At 43.0% G+C, this 23,706-nt stretch overlaps 1 protein-coding gene and 1 long non-coding RNA gene across 9 annotated transcripts in view; one reads left to right on the forward strand and one right to left on the reverse strand.

Annotated features, from left to right (window-relative positions):
• GRM5 (glutamate metabotropic receptor 5) overlaps nt 1-23,706 on the forward strand; it is a 517,392-nt gene that overhangs the window by 451,193 nt on the left and 42,493 nt on the right. The window lies entirely within an intron of this gene.
• Nucleotides 13,114-13,490, reverse strand: LOC143986601 (uncharacterized). The gene is made up of 2 exons (XR_013276549.1): nt 13,422-13,490; nt 13,114-13,340 (listed from the first exon to the last, which is right to left on the reverse strand). It is a non-coding gene; the product is annotated as an uncharacterized LOC143986601 (long non-coding RNA).

The raw sequence follows: 23,706 nt of genomic DNA on the forward strand, positions 1-23,706 counted from the left end.
TTTACTGAAAATATGTAGCAGAATACATATTGTTCAAAACATGATGAAGATTTTTTTTTTTTTTTTTTTATTGGATGTTTTATAGCAGAAAGTAAAAATATTACATAGTTACATAGTATGTGAGGTTGAAAAAGGACACAAGTCCATCAAGTCCAACCTATGTGTGTGGTTTATTGCATATATTGTTCTTTTTTTTTCAAAACTGTTGCTCTTTTTCTGTTTATAGTGCAAAAAAAAAAAAAAATACCATAAAAATAAAGCTCTATTTGTGGGGAAAAAAAAGGACATCAATTTTATTTAGGTACAGCGTCACACAACCGTGCAATTATCAGTAAAGTAACACAGTTCCGTATCACAAAAAATAGCCTCGTCAGGAAGGGGGTTTGTCTGGAGCTGAAGTGGTTAAGGGAAAAAAGCTGTCCAAATCCTGTCTGGCCCTATCTGAAAAAGTAATTGCCCCCTAAACCTAATAACTGGTTAAGTTATGCAACGGTAATCAAGTGTTTGCGATAACTGGCAATGAGTCTTTCCCATCGCAGTGGAGGAATATTGGCCCACTTTTCTTTGCAGAATTGTTTTAATTCAGCCACATTGGAGGGTTTTACAGTATGAACGGCCTGTTTAAGGTCATGCCACAGCATCTCAATCAGATTTAAGTCTGGACTTTGACTAGGCCCCTTCAAAACCTTAATTATGGTTTTTTTAGCCATTCAGAGGTGGACTTACCGTATATACTCGAGTATAGGCCGACCCGAATATAAGCCGAGGCCCCCAATTTACCCCCAAAAAAACTGGCAAACTTATTGACTCGTGTATAAGCCAAGGGTGAGACATGCCTGTCCATCCCTGTGTGTGTGTCCGTCCATCCCTGTGTGTCCGTCCATCCCTGTGTGTCCGTCCATCCCTGTGTGTCCGTCCATCCCTGTGTGTCCGTCCATCCATCCCTGTGTGTGTGTGTGTCCATCCATCCATCCATCCCTGTGTGTGTGTGTCTCCATCCATCCATCCATCCATCCCTGTGTGTGTGTGTCTCCATCCATCCATCCATCCATCCCTGTGTGTGTGTGTCTCCATCCATCCATCCATCCATCCCTGTGTGTGTCTCCATCCATGTGTGTGTGTGTGTGTGTGTGTGTGTGTGTGTGTGTGTGTGTGTTGTCCCGAGCCTCCGTCCCGTGCCTTGCCTCCTTGCCTCCGTCCCGTGCCGTGCCTTGCCTCCTTGCATCCGTCCCGTGTCGTGCCTTGCCTTGCCCCCGTCCCGTCCCGTCCCGTGCCGTGCCGTGCCTTGCCTTGCCTCCGTCCCGTGCCCTCTTCGTCGGCGGCCATTGTAAAATTCAAAAGCTGCGCCGCCGCCTTCGCCTGTGATAGGCGGAACACTGAATTTCCCAGCAGCCTGTGTTCCGCCTATCACAGACGTCGTATCATCCTCGTCCGTAGTACGAGGATGATACGATGTCCGTGATAGGCGGAACACAGGCTGCTGGGAAATTCAGTGTTCCGCCTATCACAGGCGAAGGCGGAGCCGGAGGCGCGGCTTTTGAATAGAATGGCCGCTGTCTGTCTGCTCGACACGCTGATCGAGCGGGCAGACAGCGATGACTCGAGTATAAGCCGAGGGGGGCACTTTCAGCCTCAAAAAAGAGGCTGAAAATCTCGGCTTATACTCGAGTATATACGGTACTTGTGTGTTTTTCAGATTATTGTCCTGTTGCATAACCCATGTGTGCTTGATGTCAGGAACTAATGGCCGGACATTCTCCTTCAGGGTTTTCTGGTAGAGCGCAGAATTCATGATTCCATCAATTATGACAAGTCATCCAGGTCTTGAAGCTGCAAAGCAGCCCCAGACCATCACACTACCACCACCATGTGTGACTGTTGGGTTGATGTTCTTTTTATGAAATGCTGTGTTAGTTTTACACCAGAGGTGACGAGATGCACACCTTCCAAAAAGTTAAACTTTTGTCTCATCAGTCCACAGAAAATTTGCCCAAAAGTTTAAGGGATAATCAAGATGTTTTTTGGCAAATGTGAGAGAGGCCTTTGTGGTATTTTTTGGTCAGCAGTGGCTTTGGCCTTTGGCCTTGGAACTTTCCCATGGACACCATTTTTGCCCGGTCTCTTTCTTATTGTTGAATCATGAACGCTGACCTTACCTGAGGCATGTGAGGCCTGCAGTTCTTTAGATGTTATAAATAAATACAAATCTTGCGAGCTACCAATGGTGTAATAGGCCAACAGCCTATGGGAACATACTAATAATGAAATAAATGAAGTGATGCCTTTTCAGCTGATGACACCAATCACACTCCCATGTGTTGTTTTAACGTGTTCAGATCCGCGCTGAAGCCGAATGACGGCTACAGCACGGATCTGCTTTGCCGGGAGGCCGTCATATTCAAAGCTGCCCACGCCACCTGAAGGGGGTGGGTGCTGTGATCACCAAAGTCAATGAGACTCAGATGATCACAGATCCGAGTAAGGGGCTGATCCTGGCCCCTTACCACATGATCAGCTGTCAGCCAATGACAGCTGATCACATGATGTAAACAGAGGATCGGTAATCATTTTTTTTCCTTCTCACGCTGACAGCTGAAGAAAATAAGCCGATTCTGATTGAAGAGGCATCGGTCCCGAAGAGGAAAAGGGTAAGCTGCCTCATATGTGCCCACAAGTACTGCCTGCCAGTGCCACAAATCAGTGCCCACAGTGCCCCCAATCAGTGCCCACAGTAGTAAGTGCCAGCAATCAGTGCCACCTATCAGTGCCCACAAGTGCCACCTATCAATGCCCAACAGTGGTGCCAATTAGTGCCTCATCAGTGGCGCCTAGCAGTGCTGCCTATCAGTGTCACCTACCAGTGCTGATCATTGCCCATCGCTGCCACCCATTAGTGCCCATCAGTGCCAGCTATTACTGCCCTTCAGTGCTGCCCATAAGTGCCACCCATCAGTGCCCACCAGTGCCACCCATCGGTGCCCACCAGTGCCGCCTAGTAGTGTCCATCAGTGCAGCCTATCAGTGCCCATCAGTGTAGCCTCATCAGCGTACATCAATGAAGGAGAAAAATTACCTGTTTCCAAAATTTATTAACAAAATATAAAACAGTTTTGTATTTTTTTTTTTTAAATCAGTCTATTTTTTTTTTTTTTTTTTTTAACAAAAAATTAAAAACCCAGAGCTGATCAAATACCACCAAAAGAAAGCTCTATTTGGGTACAGTGTAGTATGACCGTGCAATTGTCATTCAGAGTGACAGCTCTCAAAGCTGAAAATTGGTCTGGGCAGGAGGGGGTTTAGGTGCCCGATAAGCATGTGGTTAAATCAATAAATAAATGTTGTGCCGCGCTGTGAAAATATTATCTCTCCATCAATCCAACATAATTAATATCCAAATGTGATTTCAATCCTTAAAGTGCCAAGGCAAATAGTAAAAAATGAAGTTAACTTATAGTGCCACAAAATGTAAAGGACTCTACATCAATGCTGCATAATTATTCAAACATAATTCCAAACCATAAAGTGCAAATGCAAACACTATAAAGTAGTGATGATATCGGTTATAAATATTGAAAAATGTCAAAATTGTGAACAACTAATAACCATTACATTTTACACATGAATAAAAAAGTCTTCATTGGTAAACATCAAATTTAGTCCTTGAAAGGATCAATAGATGCTATATATAGTGCTCCAAAGCAATTTCGGAGTCACTTGTGATGGTGCTTCAAAGTTACAGCTTTCAGTGACTTCACATATGTGCCCCCCCCCCCCCCCCGTGTGACTGTACTCACCTCAGGGGTTGTGACCACACAGCTAAGTTTGGTCAGACAAGCAGTATAACCAACACTTGGCTCAAGGTTAATGGACTCTGCAATTTCCTCAGATGCTTCAATAGCGATGTCCTCCATTCATATATATAAAGACATAGTCTGCATAGTGTGATATCGCTTTAACTCAAAATGTATGGTATAAAATAAAATCAGTGTACTCAGATGGTAGAGGTGCTACCAGCACACCACTCTATAATAAGCATAAACAAAAACGAGATTCCCAATCCAAATGGCAAAAAGATTCTGTGCTTTTAGCAGCTGTGTTGAGAGATCAGCGTCTCACCTGGTTCCTCTACCGTCCTAACCCCTCCCCAACGGGTGCCGACACAGGTCATGTGTCTTCCTCAGGGAATTCAGAATCCCCCTGAGGAAGACACATGACAAGCCCAGTGTGGACATGCGTTCAGGAGGAGCTAGGACCCAGGCCAGTTTGAACAGCTTCCTATAAGAAATGAATACATCATTTAAAAACTGACTTTTGTATTTATTTGGGTTATCTTTGTGTAACATTAAAATGTGCTTAATGATCTGAATCATTTAAGTGTGACAAATATGCAAACAAAAAATGAAAACATCAGGAAGAGGGCAAATACTTTTCCACAGCACTATATATATATATATATATATATATAGATAGATAGATAGATAGATAGCAATGGCGGCCCGCCCATAGGGGGCGCCCGGGCGCCGCCCCCCTTCCCCCTAGGTGTAAAAAAAAAAAAAGTAAAAAAAAAAGTTAAAAAAAAAAAAAAAAACGGGCCCTTTAAGACATTTAAAAAAAAAAAAAATGTCATTTAACAATTTGACATAGTGTACTGTGGCGCCGGTCACAGTGCACTATGAGAAGCGCCACGTCGATGCAATCACAAGATTGCATCCATGGCGCTTCATTTGCGGGTTAAAAACCCGCCTTGCGGCGCACTGCAGAACGCCGACTAGCTTCCGCCCGTAAAATCACTGTGACTCTACGGGCGGGAGCATTGTCAATCTTAGACAGGCAGGTCACTTCCGGCTTTCGCCTGCTTCACGAAACCCGGAAGTGACGTCGGCAGCTCCGTTCCTCAGCCCGAGCGGAGCTGCAAGACAGTGAGGCAGGAGGTGAGTCACCGCATAAAGGCTTTCTAGTTTCTACTTTGTTATTCATTCATGCATTTAGCTGAATGAATGGAAAAAAGCTTTCACAGCCAGAAAGCTTTCCCCAGGCCAGGCGACTTTTGCCGTGGCCAATCAGAGAATGAGCTCTGAAGGGGGAACTCCACGCCAAATTTCTGAAAAAAAATTTGACGTGGGTTCCCCCTCCGGATACCGGCCCCCCACCCTATGTGAATGAGTATGGGGTACAATGTACCCCTACCCATTCACCTGTGAAAAAAAGTACAAAAAAAACACAACACAGGGTTAAATATTTTATTGCACAGCTCCGGGGGTCTTCCGTCTTCGGGGGTCTTCTCGCCGGACTCCTCCGCTATCTTCTTGTAGCTCTTTTGCTAGCGGAGGAGCCCGGCTTTCTTCCTCGCCGCCGGCCTCTTCTTCCGACTTCGGGGGTCTTGTCCCCCTCTTTGGTTCTTCTGCCGGGCCACCGCGCCTTCTTATAGCTCTTTTACAGGCGGTAGCCCGGTCTTCTGTCGCCGCCGCCGCCCCGTTGTTGTTCTTCTTCTTCTTCTCCAGGAGATGTTGACTCGACGATCTCTCCGGCCGGAATGCCAGGGACGTGCTGCGCTGCCACTTATATAGGGACAATGGGGCGGTGTCACATGGGTTGATGTCACATGGGTTGGTCACATGGGTTGATGTCACATGGTGACAGTCCCAGCATCCTCCGGGACTGTGACATCGTAAGGGGGCGGGGTCACCCTGTGTTGTGTTTTTTTTGTACTTTTTTTCACAGGTGAATGGGTAGGGGTACATTGTACCCCATACTCATTCACATAGGGTGGGGGGCCGGTATCCGGGGCCCCCTTATTAAAGGGGGCTCCCGGATTCCGATAAGCCCCCCGCCCGCAGACCCCGACAACCAACGGCCAGGGTTGTCGGGAAGAGGCCCTTGTCCTCAACAACATGGGGACAAGGTGCTTTGGGGTGGGGGGCCGCACGCCCCCATCCCCCAAGGCACCCCTCCATGTTGAGGGCACGCGGCCTGGTACGGCTCAGGAGGGGGGGCCGCCCGCTCGTCCCCACCCCCTTTCCTGGCCGGCCGGGTAGCGTGCTCGGATAAGGCTCTGGTGTGGATCTGGGGGGACCCCCACGCCGTTTTTTCTGCGTAGGGGGTTCCCCTTGGAATCCATACCAGACCTAAGGGCCTGGTATGCTCTCGGAGGGGGGAACCCACGCCAATTTTTTTTTCCGATTACATAACGGGTGTGGTTTATGAGAAGTGGGAGGGGCCATAATGATGGGCGGGGTCATGATGGGCGGGGTCTGGCGCCCCCCCATCCAAAAACTTCACCAGCCGCCACTGATAGATAGCTATCTACATCTATTTCTATCTATCTATCTATCTATCTATCTATCTATCTATCTATCTATCTATCTATCTATCTATCTATCTGTGTGTGTGTGTGTGTGTGTGTGTGTATGTGTATATGTATACATACATACACACACACACACACACATAGATAGATAGATAGATAGATAGATATAGGTGTATCTATATATATATATATATATATATATATGGAGATATATATATATATATATATGGAGATATATATATATATATATATATATATATATATATATATATATGCTGTGTATATACAGTATATAAATTGTACAGCTTTGACCAAAGTTAAATAATGCCTTTGCTATAAGTTTAGGCCATTTTAGAGGATATCGTTCTTTCATGCTTTGATGCTATGACATTGCCAAGACACTCCCAGTAGTTTCAAACCCCCTTGCAACAGAGGAGATAGTGGACCACACTTGTGCAGGGGTTTGAGATCTCACTCTGGTGATGGTGGAGGTGAGCAGTAGCAGCTGGGAGTGTCTTAGCAACGTTCTAGCAAACAAGGAAGGATGGAGACACCATCTCTGGGAGTTTTTCGGGACAGACTTTGAGAGGGGCATAAACTGTGTACACCTTAGGCAAGGCCATTATTCTATTTTGGTCAAGGCTGGAACTTGTAGCTCTACAGAGACAGAACAGGTGCATATCCATTATTCCCTCTACACTGATCATAGGAGGATATTAAATAAAGAAGAAGAGGTGATACTAATGTCTCTAAGCTCAGAAATCCAGAAAAAAATATCACTTGCACTGAGGTAGGTAGTGTATGACAGGTTGTGGTGATTTTGGCAGCTATTTTTTTCCTATTAAAATTGGGGCTACCATGAGTCTCTAGATCACAGCTGGTGAACCTTGGCACCCCAGATGTTTTGGAACTACACTCCCCATCATGTTCAACTACACTGCAGAGTACATGTGCATCATGGGAAATGTAGTTCCAAAACATCTGGGGTGCCAAGGTTTGCCATCACTGGTATAGATGATGCCCATCAAAGTCTGAAAAAAATGTTGCCATCACTTGAAGGAAACAGCAAAGTGAAGAACTTTCCAAAGGATGGTACATGGGGGGATCCAGTTGGGCTAAGGCAGATAAGGTATGGATGACCCTTTTAAAAGGCCGCCTATACAAGCACAAAAGGGAGGTAATTATTGATGGAAGTAAAACTTTGACAAACTTCCTTTAAAAAGTGATCTGACCACCTTCTGAGTCATAAGATAAAACATAACAAACCAACACAACATATTACTTGGTCATGTCTTTGGGCTATATAGCACTACATTGGAATTCTGCTGTGAACGGCATTGGCCAATCAACCCAACATCGACACTGACTGCTATGCGTGACTCATTGATTGAAATACGGAACTGCACCATGGAGCTCTCATAGAAGGGGTCAGATAGGTCATTGCTCTGCTATTTCACTGTGTTTTCAGAATTATTTGTGTTTACAGCTACATTCCACCTATTAACAAAAGGTAATGCCACGCTTTGTGTTCACAACCCAGTGTTTACCAGATTTTGAATTCACCATTTAAAGGGGTAACTCCACTTTTGAACGAAAAAAATAGCAAATAAAATGAATGTAACATACGCAAGTGTGATACAATGTGATTGTAATTTAACCACTTGTTTACTGGGCACCTAAACCCCCCTCCTTTCCAGACCAATTTTCAGCTTTCAGCGCTGTACCCAAATTAAATTTGTATCATTGGTGGTATTTGATCACCTCTGGGTCTTTTTTATTTTTTGTTAAACAAATTAAAAAAGACCGGATAAAAAAAAAAAAAAAAAAAAAATTACAAAACAGTTTTTTATTTTGTTAATGAATTTTGCAAACAGGTAATGTTTCTCCTTCATTGATGTACACTGATGAGGCCACAATGATGGGCACTGATAGGCACTGATAGGCTGCATTGATGGGCACTGATAAGGCAGCACTGATGGGCACTAATAGGTGGCATTGGTGGGCACTAATAGATGGCATTGGTGGGCACTGATAGGTGGCATTGGTGAGCACTGAGAGGTGGCACTGATGGCTGGCACTGAAGGGCATTGATTGGTAGCACTGAAGGGCACTGATAGGTGGCACTGATGGGTGGCAGTGATGGCCACTGATGGGTTGCAGTGATGGGCGCTGATCGGCACTGGTAGGTAACACTGCTAGGTGGCACTGATTGGCAGCACTGCTTAGTGGTGCTGATGAGGCACTGGCACCACTGGTGGGCATTGATAGGTGGCACCCGTGGGCATTGACAAGTGGCACTTATTGCTTTCACTTATGTACTGGTGGGCACTGATTGGTGGTCACTGTGGACACTGATTGGTGGGCACTGATTCACGGCACTGGCAGGCGGTACTGGTGGGCACATATGAGGCGGCTTCTCCTCTTCAACAGAAGCCGGTGATCAGCTTTTTTTTTCTCCTCACGCTGTCAGTGTGAGAAGAAAAAAAAAATGATTACCGATCTTCTGTTTTTCATCACGTGATCAGCTGTCATTGGCTGACAGCTGATCAGGTGGTAAGGGATCGGATCGACCCCTTACTCAGATCTGTGATCACCCGAGTCACATTGACTCGGGTGATCACAGCGCGTGCCCTTCAAGGGGGCGTGGCTAGCTTGCAAAGGGGAGGACGTCTGTTAACGCCCTTTCGGCAAAGCAGATCCGCGCTGTAGCCATCATTCGGCTATTGCGTGGACCTTATGTAAATAAAAATAACCTTTCCTTTTCAATCTGCAGCACTGTAGTTTTGTGTAAAATGCAATACGGCACCCTGGAGGCGTTCTGAACACAGATGGTGCACAGAACACCCCCCAGGTATGACATTCCCTGCTTATGTGATTGACTCACTGATTTTCCAGAAGTCTGCACTTAGGCTGGTGATACATTATACAATTGTTTTGTACATTTTTCCTTTAGATTGACCACAACTAGGGATGCACAGATGCCATTTTGTTTTTTTACAACTAGTATGAGTACCAATACTTTTTTTTTTAGTACTCGTGCGATACCAATCACTGATACCTACCGCGACTGTTTTATTTATACTTCAGTTGTCAGCAATGGTACAAAGCAATGAAAAATTATTACAAATGAAATAAATGTTTTTTGTTTTTTTTTACACATTTTTCAAATGTATAAATATATGTTAAAGCTTTAAAAATATTAATGAACAAAGCAGTTTTAATTATTAATAGTTTATAAAATAGAACAAAAAAAAATCATCAGGAAAATAATAATTAAATGGAGGGGAATAAGTAGTTAATTAAGGCTGATTAGAGTAAATTAAGGGTAAATAAGGGAATAAACAAAGGAACATTCACTGGTTGCTTGAAACTGAATGTTTATTCCAATTTAGCAATTTGCCTACCAGGCCAATTCTGACATTTCTGTCATAGATGTAAAAATCTGCATTTTTTTTTTTACTAGAAAATTTCTTAGAACCCCCAAACATTATAGATGTTTTATACAGAGGAACTAGAGACAAAAATTGGTGGGTGTTTAATTTTTTTTATGTTGCACAGTATTCGCACAGCAGTTTATCAAATGCAAATTTTTGGGGAAAAAATCCAGACCACCCACCGTCGTTTTACGCCAGTACTTTGGCATAGAATAATGGGGTTATAGCACCAGATAGCTGTCGTAACCCTGGTATATCCTTAAACGGCGGACATTGTCTGATAAAAATGGCCCCTGTGGCAGATTCGCCGCAAGATCACTTTTATCGGGGACGGGAGAGGGTCCCCCTGTCCTGCCATACTCCAGTCCTCTGCGATTGGTAGTGACGTAGCCGATCAGGTCCTCTCCCCTCTGGGACATGGAGCGGAGTGAGGAAAAGATGGTTCCCGCTCGGCTCCATACCATTGAATGACGGAAGCGACGTCAAACATCACTTCTACCCTGATGGTCTTAAGAGGGAATTTATTTTATTTTTTTGAAAAAAATTTATAAATAATATATTTTTTTTAAATTTAATTTTAGTGTCTTTTTGACCCCAGATCTCACATTTAAGAGGTCCTGTCATGTTTTTTTTTCTATTACAAGGATGTTTACAGAAATAAAAGTGACCCAATTTTTTTTTTTTTAAAAGACAGTGCAAAAATAAAAAGTAAAATAAATAAGAATTTTTTTTTTAAAACACCCCGTCCCACCGAGCTTGCAAGCAGAAGCGAACGCATACGCAAGCCGCGCCTGCATATAAAAACGGTGTACAAACCACAAATTTGAGGTATCACAATGATCGTTAGAGTGAGAGCAATAATTCCAGCAAAAGACCCACTCAACTCAAAACTGGTAACCTGTAGAAATTTGTAAACGTCGCCAATGGAGATTAGGGGTCAAAGTTTGTCGCCATTCCACGAGCGGGCACAATTTTGAAGCATGACATTTTGGTTATCAATTTACTTGGTGTAACATTATCTTTCACAATATAAAAAAAATGAGATAACTTTACAGTTGTCTTATTTTTTTTTTTTATTAAAAAAAGTGTATTTCCTCCAAAAAAATTGCGCTTATAAGACCACTGCGCAAATACGGTGCGACAGAAAGTATTGCAACGACCGCCATTTTATTCTCTAGGGTGTCTGAAAAAAATATAATGTTTAGGAGTTTGAAGTAATTTTCTAGCAAAAAAAAATAAAATTATTTTAACTTGTATACACCAAGTTTGAAAAATAGGTCCGGTCCTTAAGTATTTAATTAATTTTATTGAAAACAAACATAATATAATACTAAATTTTTTGATAAAATATAAAAGATGACGTTACGCCGAATAAATAGATACCACACATTTCATGCTTTCAAATTGTGCACACCCATGGAACTGCGACATACTACGGTAGATTCGATTATCCATAGGCAATGCTTTAAAACTGTGGTTTTCAACCCTGTCCTCAGGGCCCACTAACAGGCCAGGTTTGCAAGATAACTGAAATAGATCACAGGTGATATCATTTATCATTTTATTATAAAACCTGGCCTGTTAGTGGGCCTCGAGGACAGGGTTGATGACCACTGCTTTAAAAGCCTTTATAAGTTACCAGTTGAGAGTTACACAGGAAGTCCGGCCTGACGTTGCTCTCGTTCAGACGTTTGTGGTGATACCTCACATGTTTGGTGCGTTCACCATTTACATATGCATATCCAATTCCAGTGACAATGGTCACCAGCTCTAATGTCTACCTTACTAATCCATGGCTAAGCTCCGAGGGATGGAGCGAAACGCGTTGGAAGCATGGTCTGGTGGGAGCCCAGGCTGAGATTGTCATTTCACCATTGTACACTTGCGTGGATGTGCGGCAGCGGTGATTTCCTCCTCTCTAATGTCTACATATCAGCAAGTGATGAAGCGTTCTAGGAAATGTAGCAAAAGCTCAGGTGATCCTTCTTCCTCTAGGAGTAGGTGAGCTTGTGATCTATATAACCCAGGCGCTTTACGCCATTATAATCTTTGCCCCAACTCTTCTGGTAAGAGACTTCTCTTCACTGCTACCTAATGGCCGAGGTCTCTGCTGCACTCACACAGAAGACATCTTTTTGGAACACCTTTCACTGTGAATGATATGTGATGGGACTTTCTTTACATATGGACTATAGTCACCCATTAAATCGTTGATGTATTGCAGATATTTCTATTTAATAATTTTTTTGCACATGTTAACCACTTTCAGACTGGACCATTTTGCTGGCTTAAGGCCAGAGCACTTTTTGCGATTCGGCACTGCGTCGCTTTAACTGACAATTGCGCAGTCATGCGACGTGGCCCCCAAACAAAATTGATGTCCTTTTTTTCCCACAAATAGAGCTTTCTTTTGGTGGTATTTGATCACCTCTGTGGTTTTTATTTTTTGTGCTACAAACAAAAAAAGAGCGACGATTTAAAAAAAAAACGCATAATTTTTTACTTTTTGCTATAATAAATATCTCCAAAAATGATATTAAAAAACATTTTTTTCCTCAGTTTAGGCTGATACGTATTCTTCTACATATTTCTGGCAAACAATTGGTTGGCGCAAAAGTTATAGCGTTTACAAAATAGGGGATGGTTTTATGGCATTTTTATTAATAATTTTTTTTTTTACTAGTAATGGCGGCGATCAGCAATTTTTATTGTGACTGTGACATTATGGCGGACATATCGGACATTTTTTACACACTTTTGGGACCATTGTCATTTATACAGCAATCAGTGCTATACAAATGCACCAATTCCTGTGTAAATGGCAGTGAAGGGGTCAACCAGGAGGTGGCAGTGTAGGGGTTAAGTGTGTCCTAGGGGCGTGGTTCTAACCGTGGGGGGCGCGGCTGTGTTTTACAAATCACTGATCTCTGCTCCAATCACAGGGAGCAGAGATCAGTGTCACTTGTTGCTAGGCAGAACGGGGAAATGCTGTTTACATTGGCATCTCCCCGTTCTTCCTCCCCGTGAGACGATCGTGGGTGTCCCCGCGGCGATCAAGTCCGCAGGACCCACGGTCGGACTCACGGGGGTCCCGACCAGATCGCACATGAGCTGCCACCGACACACACGCGATGGCACAGCGGCAAATTCAAGGGGACCTATGTACGCCCATTTGCCTGTCCGTGACATTCTGCCGACGTACATCGGTGTGTGCCGGTCGGGAAGAGGTTAAGAGTTTCATATTTTTCTTTTGCAACATTCAAAAAAGGGCAAATGGGACTTTAAATGAGGCGTGTTGCTGAGTAAAAAATATATTTATTTGTTGGGTATAAAACCATATCACAAAAAGTGTCGAACTCATATAGGACACAGTTAATTATAGTACATTTCTTTGAATACATTTGTTTAGATATACAGTCATTTTGCAAGGTACAATACAACATCAGTAGCAATGCAGATGTGTAGATATACTCATCCATTCATAAAACCAATAAACATTAGCCATTGCTTATAATAAGTCGAAATAATCTGGGCATCAGTTGGATATATACTCGACGCACGTTTCATGGCTCTTGCCAATCATCAGGAGTACAGATGCTCTGAAATTAGATCAAAAATGTCTATAAATATGGGATAACCTTTAAACGGAGAACAATCTCTCTAGAAAAGGGGGGCTATACCTTACTGTCCGGCCCATAGGTGACACCAAGCATCTGTCCAGGAGATACAGAGGACAGGGATATCGATCTCTATTTTTCTTTTGCAGTTTATTGATATCAATTGGATTTTTGCACTTTATAAGTGGTCATTGATGATTCTTTTTTATTTGTCATTACTGTTTATTCTTGTAAACTGTTGATGTGTGTATTCACTTTATGTATAGCGCTGCTCTTTTGATTTATAATCAGAGAGGGTAACTCTTTCCCCAGTGGGGACGCACAAGGGAGCCATTAGAAAACATGGCAGGGTCCCCTTCCCTAATGCCCCGTACACACGATCGGAAATCCCGCCAGCAAAAGTCTGATGAGAGCTTTTGGTCAGATATTCCGACCGTGTGTATGCTCCATCGGACTTTTGCTGGCGGAATTTCCGCCGGAAAAAACATCCAAGATTTTTCCGACTAAAACTCTGATCGTGTGTATGTGGCATTAGTCACCCACAAGAGAAGCTATAGGATTCCACCGGGACAGAAAGCAGGAGGTGAAAATTTAATTATCAGCCACGGCTGCTGAATTTCTCTACCTGCACCCATCTTAACCACTTGCCTACTGGGCACTTAAACCCCCTTCCTGTCCAGGCCACGTTTAAACTTTCAGCGCTGTCACTCTTTGAATGACAATAGCGTGGGCATGCTACACTGTACCCATATGGAATTTTTTTCATTTGTTTCCCACAAATAGAGATTTATTTTGGTGGTATTTAATCACTGCTGGGTTTTTTATTTATTGCAAAAAAAAAAAAAGACCAAAAATTCAAAACAAAACAAAAATAAAAACAGTTTCATAGTTTGTTATAAAATTTTGAAAGCGCGTAATTTTTCTTCTTCATTGATGTGCGCTGATGAGGCTGCACTGATGGGCACTGATAAGGCTAGACTGATGGGCACTGAGAGGTGGCACTGATGGGCACTGAGATCTGGCACTGATGGGTGGCACTGATGGCCAGGCCACTGATGGGTGGCACTGATGGGCGGCACTGACTGGCATGGATGGGTGGCACTGATGAGCACTGGTAGGTGACACTAATAGACAGCACTGATAGGTGGCACTAATGACAAGGTACTGATGGGCATTTATTGGCAGCATTGGTGGGCATTGATAGGTGCCATTGGTGGGCCCCTTTTTGGTGGCACTGGTGGGCACTAGTGGGCACTGCATAACAGCAGTGCCTCTCCCTGTGAAGGACTGATGTCCCACTGACAGAAGCCAGCGATTGCCTTGTTAACGTGAGGGGGAAAAAAAGAACCATTACCGATCTTCTGTTTACATCACGTGATCAGCTGTCATTGACTGACAGCTGATCATATGGTAAGGGGCCGGGATCGGCCTGCAGGGATGCGTTAACAGAGCATGCTCAGGTGGACGTCTATGGAGGCCCTCCCGCCGGCAACTAAGGCCCGCGCTGTAGCTGTCTTCCAGCTATATCGTGGGCCAGAGCAGGTTAAAGTATATGTAAGCCATCACCTTGTAAAACAACCCATGCAGTTTAAAATAGAAATGAAAGGAAAAACATTTGTATATAGATACACATTTTTTTAGAAGTGATCACATTGCCTCTATTCTCTATTCTCTATAGTCATTGGAGGAGAGCAGGCTGAGTTCCCAGCACAGCTAGAGAACTGACCACGCTGTGCTCTCCTACTTAGTGTGGTCGGTTTTTTTAATAGAAAAGCAGAGCTACTGGCAGGAACGCCAGGGATTTAACATAAAGGAAGCAATACAAAGAGAACAAGATCATTTTTCATACAAGTAACATGGTGCAACAGGCCTATATCAGGAATGTGAAATGTTGGGTTTACATGGTTAAGCTATTGCCAAGTAAACAGGCCTATGGCATAAAACTGCTCTGGTCCATAAAACCGTCCTCATTATTAATATGACTTACATGAAATCAGATTGCACTTGTTTCAGGCGGTAATTCAGAAAACCTTTTCTTATAACTATATATGTATACAATCTAAATAAAAAAATGTTTGCATTGTCCTGGTCCCCTTTATTATAGGGAGTAATAGAGCCTTGCATTGTAAATTCACCAAAAAAAAAGAAACAGTCCTTAGCACATAAATTGCAGTATTGATTTGTCTTTTGTAAAGAAGAATTGAACAGATCTTTTAAATCTAGGACATTGTGGTGTGGAGAAAACCCACAAATAATTGCACACGACGGAGAGCGCCGAGCTAAAATTAATATTGAATCGATAACCAGGCCAGTGCTGGCGAATAAATCAGGAGAGCCGCGTGTGCGCGGCTTTAGGATAAAATAGACTTGCGTGGGAGAAAATATACAGCTGGGTTTCTAGTCTTTCCTGAGATTTTATTTTTTTGAATCTGAGAGCAGCTAATATATACTGAAAGGTGTGAAATTTCCTGAAATCAGTGATGGATGGTTGGATGTCAAATCATTGTTGAGCATGGGCTGATATTGTTACAGAAATGTAATGTGGTGCCTGTGCTATAATCTTAAAGCAGAAATCCAGCCAAAAAAAAAGATAAAAACGATCAGTGTATAATAATATAACAAAAGCAGCCTTGTTTTTGGAAGGTTTACCCCCCTTCATGACCAGGTCAGTTTTTGCCATACGGCACTGTGTTATTTTAACTGACAATTGCGCGGTCGTGCGACGCTGTATCCAAATAAAATTGATGTCATTTTTTTTCCCCCCACAAATAGAGCTTTCTTTTGGTGGCATTCGATCACCTGTTTTATTTTTTATTCACCTGTTTTATAAAACAATATTTATTATTTTCTGCTATAAAATATATCCAATACATATAACAAAAAAAAACGAATTTCTTCATAAATGTAAGCCAATATGTATTCTGCTACATGTTTTTAGTAAAAAAAAAAAAAATCCCAATAAGCGTATATTGATTGGTTTACGTGAACATTATGGCATCTACAAACTATGGGATATATGCTGAAATGTTTATTTCTTTTTTTTTATATACTAGTAATGGCGGCGATCAGCGACTTATAGCGGGACTGCGATATTGCAGTGGACAATCAGGCACGAACTGGCACATTGTGGGGACCAGTGACACTCATTGGGCGCTCCCCTAAACCCAGGCCCTAATCTAAATGCAGGGCGCCGGACGCATAGATTTCAATGTTTTTTTTTTGAAGCACATGATTTTAGCCGAGGCTCTAATTGGCTCCAAAAAAGAGTGGGCTTGGGAGGGGGGGTGGGGGTGGCTATGGGGGTATTGCCTGCCTTCCCCTCCATCTCCCGTGGGGTGGTTGGGGGGATTGCGGCCTTTCTGTCTGTCTACCGGGGGGTGGAAAATGTTGAGCACCAGCCCCTACTGCTGACACTAATACAGTGATCAGTGCTAAAAATTATACACTGTCACTGTACTAATGACACTGGCTGGGAAGTGGCTAACAGTGGTGATCAAAGGGTTAACTGTGTGCCTAGCCAATGTTTGTGTGTACTATGTGTGCTACTTTTACTTTTGTGGAAGAGACAGATTTTAATCCCTGTTTTGCAGGAACACAAAACCAATTGTAACTTCGGAAATCTGAAATTATACTTAACTAACAATAACTTAACTATTACTAACTATTAAATTATAGGTATTGTAATTTCCTTTCAAATTTGGCTGTTAATGAACGTAACAAATACATATTTATCCGAAGTTGCGAATTATCCAAAATAACACATGCCGTATCCAAACGAATGGAACATAATGAATTAATAATAATAAATAACAGTAATAATAATAAAAACTTTTTATTATTTATCATTAATTTTTTCCATTACATTTGTTTATATTCGGCATTTGTTATTTCGGATAATTCGTAACTTCGGATAAATTCGTATATGTTATGTTCACTATCAGCCAAATTTGAAAGGAAATTACAATACCTATAATTTATTAGTTAGTTACTATTTCAGATTTTCTAATTTTCAGGTTTTTGGATTTTCGAATTTAGAATTTCCAAATTTCCAAATTTTCTAATTTACGAATGTGCGAATGTATGAATTCACGAATATACAATTTTTCTAATTTACAAATGTACGAATTTACAAATTTACGAATGTACTAATTACAATCATAACAAATGACCCGAAAAAGAATAAAAACAAAAAACGAATGAAACGAAAACTAAAAATGTTTTGGCACTGCACATATCTTGTTGGCATAAGATGTAAATGAATGGGTTAAAAAACACTTTAAGCATTGGGAGTTTCCATTTTGGTAAAGCTTTTCATTTTACAGCTAAATCTGATTCACCAAAATCACTTTGCTTACCCCAACTCAAGAGTGCATGGAAGTGGACAGCCTGATTTTTTCATTAGTGATATTGCTGCAAGTAGGGGCACCTGGGCATAATTCACGCGCCACAGCGCTCAGAAGCCTCAAACTTTGTTCATCTTCAACCAGGCTGTTAAATGCATACAAAATAAAGCCCTCTACATAACTAATTGCCAATAATCAGAGGTTTAATTTTCATTAGACATGTGCAATTTGTTTTGTAACAAATTTGTTAATTTGGAAATATGGGAAAATAAACAAAAACCTGCTTAACAAATGTTTCAAATTATTTGTAAATTCAAAATTCAAAAATCTGAAATTTCGGAAATTCAGAAATTTGAAAACCCGAAAATTCAAAAATCCAAAAATAAGAATGAAGATTCGAAAATTCGAAAACCCAAAAATTTTAAAATTTTAAATAATAACTTAACTACTTCTAGCTATTAAATTATAGGTATTGGAATTTCCTTTAAAATTTGGCTGTTAGAGAAGGTAATGACTACGAATTTAAACAATGTTATCCGAAAAAACGAATGCTGTATCTAACGAATGTAACTAAATAAATTAATAATAATAAAAGCAATAATTATAATAAAAAAATAATGTTTTGTTATTATTATTATTATTATTATTATTATTATTAATAATAATAATAATAATAATTCATTCCATTCCATTTGTTTGGATGCGGCATTCGTTATTTCGATTATTCATAACTTTGGATAAATTCGTATTCGTTACGTTGAATAATAGCCACATTTAATAGTTATTATTAGTTAATTCATTAGTCAGTTAGTTAGTTATTATTTAGAGTTTTCGGATATTCGTTCTTTTAAATATTCAGATTTCCTTTCTTATTTTCGAATTTTTGAATTTCTGAATTTTTGAATTTATGAATTTCTTGAGTTTTTCGGATTTTCGTTCTTTTAAGTATTCGGATTTCCTTTCTTAATTTCGAATTTCCGAATTTTAGAATTGTACACGCAAGCGGATTTTCCGTTGGAAAAAACATCCAAATTCCGCTCAAGCTTGGCTTGCATACACATGGTCACACAAAAGTTCTCTGAACTTTCAACCGCCAAAAACGCTGTGACGTACAACACTACGACGAGCCGAGAAAATTAAGTTCAATGCTTCCGAGCATGCGTCGAATTGTTTCCGGGCATGAGTAGGAATTTTGCACGTCGGAATTATCACAGACGAACAGAATTTCCGATCGGAACTTTTTCCGACCGAAAAATAGAGAACCTGCTCTCAGTCTTTTGTTGGCGGGAATTCTGCCAGCAAAAGTCCGATGGAGCATACACACGGTCAGGATTTCCAACCAAAAGCTCATATCGGACTTTTGCTGGGGGGAATTTCCGCTTGTGTGTACGGGGCATTAGAATAACGAATGGCCGTGTACATGTCGAATTTCCATATATATGTATAATTAGTGAGGGTCACAGCTGGTGCCTTGAGGTGTTTCACACCTTGGTGTCAAGGTTGTGTTTGAGCTTTTATGTTTTTATTATTATGCATCATTTTATTATTATGCTTTTATTAAAGCCTCTAATCATTGCTCTGTGGATTGTTTCTTTGGCTGAATTTTATGTCTAGCTAGTATAAAGGTTCATTTTCCATAACATACAGTGCAAAAACATTCTTTGAACTCTTCACGTACTTTAAAATAATCATACCATAAAAACCCAAGACTGAGGAGCAGCTGGCCTACAGCTTACGCTATATTAGCCTGTCACATTAAGAAATGTGTGCTTTCTGTCTACTTCTATCTCCTAATGATCTGACGTCGCTCTAGGTGATGGGACTTTCTCAAGAGAGTCATTTCTGATCAGAAAAAAACTCAGTTTGACGAAAGAGCGCTCACCCACAGATCATTATTATGTTGTTACTAGGAGACAATTTTTGTACTACTGCACGGCAAGACATGGACTGTATTAACTACTGAAGGTCAGCAAGCCATTGTGGGAAAACTGCAGGGTTGAAGGATTATAATAAATGAGTTTTAACAGTAACTAGAAAAGCTACAATTTCTGGGGAAATTGTGTGTAGTGTTCTTGCTTCCACCTACAGTAGTCTACAACTGGAGTGGGCGGAGTTACTGGGTGGAGGGGCTTGAGTAACTGTTGTGTGGTTGGAGTGGTTGGAGTAACTGTGAAAAGTGTTAAAAAGCTTAATATTTTAAAAAGTATAAATAGTAGTAAAAAAAATTGAAGAAGTCCCATCATTAGCTGAAAGAGCTGAACATTTTTCAAAAAAATTCTTTTATTTTTTTGCAAAATTTTTTTTTTTTTTCAAAAATTATTATTATTTTTCAAAAATTCTATATTTTTTTTCAGTGGCGTATTTTGGTTTTGTGCTGCCCTAGACAAGACTAAAATCGGGCTCCCCCCACCCATCTAAATGGGTCCCACCTCTGCCATTCCCGTTCTTGTCTCAGGGTGGGATGGGAAAGCTGAACAGCTGTGCTGTCCTCATCAGACCCAGAGACATGATTCGTCCAAGTGCCATATACAGAATTACTGTCCATGAGCTGACGTTCGCGGTTTTACCTCACATGTGTGGGACGATCGCTGCTCGCGTACGTGCTGCACCTTAGGATCACTTAAATTTTTTTTTTCTTACTTTTTTTTTATATATTTTTATTTTCACACTGTGGCTTTAACATTTTTTTTTTTTTTTACTGCTGTCACAAGGAATGTAAACATCCCTTGTGACAGCAATAGGCATGTGACAGGTACTCTTTATGGAGAGATCTGGGATCTATAAGACCCCAAATCGCTCCCCTTCACTTAAAGGTGTTGTAACCTATGCATTAAGGTGAAAAAACACCTGCCAGTAACCGGCCTCCCGTTTTACTTACCTGAGCCCCTTCATCTCTTCAGCGGGGATGCGCTTTCCCTCTCTCCACAGGGTCCTGGCCCTCGATTGGATAGATTGATAGCAGCGCAGCCATTGGCTCTCGCTGCTGTCAACCAAATCCAATGACGTGGGGCTCATTCCGCCATTCTGTGTCTGTGGACGCCGAATGCTGGAATCGTGAGCACGCCCGCAAGGTAACTCCCGAGCGCTTCTCCTAGGGGGTTATCTGATGCAGGGAGGAGCCATGACAGCTGACGAGGGACCCCAGAAGGGGATATTCGGGGGCCACTCTGTGCAAAACGAACTGCACAGTGGAGGTAAGTATGACATGTTTGGTATTTGAAAAATATAAAAAACAAAATCCTTTACATTCACTTTAAAAGCATTCAAAACACTGAGATCAGTGTTTTTGAATGCTTTAGGCCGCGTACACACGAGAGGATTGTCCGTCCAACTAAGTCCGTCAGACAATCCGACAGACAGTCCATCCTACTTTCGAATGAACGGACTTGACCACACACGATGAACAGACAGTCCGCCGAAAGCTTGCGCGATGACGTGTACAGCACGTACGACGGGACTAGAAATACGACGTCCAATACACTGCAATGCAACCTTTCGCCGTGTAAATCCTTTCTGAGCATGCGCCATACTTAGTCCGTCGAACTAGCCTACTCACGAGCGGACTGTCCGCTGAAACGTGTTTCAGCGGACAATATTCCAGAAATTCCGAAAGACTTAGTCCGCCAGACTGTCCACTGAAAAAGTCAGCTGAAGCCCACACACGAGCGGACTGTCCGCTGAAACACGTTTCAGCGGACTAAGTTGGACGGACAATCCTCTCGTGTGTACGTAAAACTGGCGCCGATGGGTTTTTCGAGCAAGCCGGAAGTGATGCCATGTCATTACTTCTTGGTTTACTGAATGAATGAATGAATGAATGACTTATATAGCGCTACCTATACGAACTGAATCGCCTCTGGGCGCTTTTTCTTGCCACCGGTGTCCATCTGCAGCTATTTATGTGGTCCTTTAACCTGTAGAGTCCCGACACACTTACAACATTGACATACACATACACATATTATGGCAAATTCTTTTTGGACAGGGTCTAATTAACCTACCAGCATGTCTTTGGAGTGTGGGAGGAAACCGGAGTACCCGGAGGAAACCCACGCAGGCACAGGGAGAACATGCAAACTCCAGGCAGATAGTGTTGTGGTCGGGATTTGAACCAGCAACCCTATTGCTGCTAGGTGAAAGTGCTAACCACTACACCACTGTGCTGTGTTTACTGTTCAGAACAGCCGATCAAAGCCGATCCCAGCTTTGCTTGACTGTCCGACCAGCCGGTAGACGCGCCAGGCTGGTCGCTTGGGTCTTCTGGTGGGAGAGGAGAGACCGAGGGAGCCGTGGAAGGCAGTGGGAGGGTGGATGGTCCCCTCCCACTGCTTGTAATAGTTATTGAGCAGCTAGTAAGCCGCTAGGGTTGCCACCTTTACTTCAAGCCAAACCCGATCACTTTAGTGTCGCACGGCAATTTTTTTTTTGTAGTATACGCTATAAGATTGTAAAAGACCTGGAGCACTGTTGGGTTTCCCAATGAGAGTAGTAATGCGGTGTGCTATGCTAGCCATGGTGAACAGTAGGTGTTTCCAAATTGCATTAACTGTGTGAGAGGCTTAGGCCGCGTACACACGGGCGGACTGTTCGCCCAACCTTGTCCGCTGAACAGTGTTTGGGCGGACAGTCCGCTCGTGTGTGGGCTTTCAGCGGACAGTTTCAGCGGACAGTTTGACGGACAAAGTCTTTCGGAAATTCCGAAAAACTGTCCGCTGAAACTGTGTTTGAGCGAACAGTCCGCCCGTGTGTAGGCTACTTTCGAAATGAGCAAACTGTTCCCGCTCGGAGGAAAGTCCGCTCATTTCGAGCGCATGTGAAGGTAGGCGGGGCCCGCGACGGAGACGTCGCGGGCTCCGCCGCCCGGAATGGGCTTAAAGGGGAACCCCAACGCCGAAAAAAATCGGCGTGGGGGTTCCCCCAAAGTCCACAACAGACCCTTGTCCGAGCACGCTACCCGGCCGGCCAGGAAAGGGGGGCGAGCGAGCGCGCCCCCCCTCCTGAGCCGTACCAGGCCGCGTGCCCTCAACATGGGGGCGCGCGGCCCCCCCACCCCAAAGCACCTTGTCCCCATGTTGATGAGGACAAGGGCCTCTTCCCGACAACCCTGGCCGTTGGTTGTCGGGGTCTGCGGGCGGGGGGCTTATCGGAATCCGGGAGCCCCCTTTAAGAAGGGGGCCCCCGGATACCGGCCCCCCACCCTATGTGAATGAGTATAGGGTACAATGTACCCCTACCCATTCACCTGTGAAATAAAGTACAAAAAAAAACACAACACAGAGAAAAAATATTTTATTGCACAGCTCCGGGGGTCTTCCGTCTCCGGGGGTCTTCTCGCCGGACTCCTCCGCTATCTTCGTGTAGCTCTTTTACTAGCGGAGGAGCCCGGCTTTCTTCCTCCCCGCCGCCGGCCTCTTCTCCCGACTTCGGGGGTCTTGTCCCCCTCTTCGGTCGCCGCCTTCCGTTCTTCTTCTTCTTCTTGTTCTTCTTCTTCTTCCCCAGGAGATGTTGACACGTCGCTCTCTCCGGCCGGAATGCCAGAGCCGCGCTGTGCGGTCACTTATATAGTGACAATGGGACGCCCTGCCTGTCAAATACCTCCTGAAGTGCAATCCAAATGTGGATTGCTCATCAGAGGGCACCACATGTGTAAATGAACTCTAGAGGGTAACCATCACTGGCCCACACACGGTCACAGGCAGCTTCTGTGCACATCAGTCTTGCCCATCCTGCCCCCTTGCCCCCCAGGTTCACATCCTCACAGATGCACACAGACAGCCCCTGAGTTCAGTTTTTTTGTCCATCATGCACCTCCTCCTCCTCATCTTACCAGCAGAGACAAGGAAGGCAGCCACTCCTCATTAACTCCTAACCTCCTGGTCAAGTGATAGCTCTCTGCAGCACTCCTAAGCAGTGGCCATAAGGACGCACGGGCTCCGCCCCCTTTTTCCAGCCACCCCCTCTATGTCCAATGAATAGATTCATGTGCCACCGCCTATTCAGGAGCC

Source organism: Lithobates pipiens, unplaced genomic scaffold (genome assembly GCF_037356315.1).
Source record: "Lithobates pipiens isolate NorthernLeopardFrog02 unplaced genomic scaffold, aLitPip1_a1.2 Scaffold_17, whole genome shotgun sequence".
Lineage (NCBI taxonomy): Eukaryota > Metazoa > Chordata > Amphibia > Anura > Ranidae > Lithobates > Lithobates pipiens.